The following is a 657-nucleotide window of genomic DNA, read 5'->3' on the forward strand; positions in this document are numbered from 1 at the left end:
ATGAAATTGCATACTTAGTACTTATATGAAAATTATTTTCATATATTTATAAAAGTATTTAAGTGTAATATATAAATGAGAGCAAAAAAATTTATTCCTGGTTTGCTACAGTTGGTTTAAATAGAAATAATTTTGTTAATAATGAAATGTTATTAATTGAGATTATTCTTCTATACCTAACATAATGTAGTCGTTTTTTTTTTAATTTAACTTTTTTTGGGGTTTGTTCTTCTATTCACATAAAATATATGTGGGTAAAGAATAAAATTCAATAAAGTTAAATATTTATATTATTACGCTCGAATACTTTCATATCATATATGAAATAAAATGAAAAATAATTGAATTGAAATTATTAATTTCAAATCAAAAGAAAAACGTATATACTCTTAAAAAAAGATATATACACTATATGCATTGAAATAAAGTAAAATGTATAAAAAATGATATTATTTGAAAGTTTAACAAATACAAGAAGAAACATCGTCCTTACATTAATAATTATATTATATATGTATAGAGAACGAAAATTCTTTCTCACGATAAGATACACAGTCTCAAAGTCCGAATAAGACCGCAATAAATAATACAATAATATGAAATTTAAATGACATGAAGTAAATTATTTAATCCGACCATAGTAGAAGAAATTTCATA

Source organism: Zeugodacus cucurbitae, unplaced genomic scaffold, assembly GCF_028554725.1.
Source record: "Zeugodacus cucurbitae isolate PBARC_wt_2022May unplaced genomic scaffold, idZeuCucr1.2 ctg00000222.1, whole genome shotgun sequence".
In the NCBI taxonomy this organism is placed as follows: Eukaryota; Metazoa; Arthropoda; class Insecta; order Diptera; family Tephritidae; genus Zeugodacus; species Zeugodacus cucurbitae.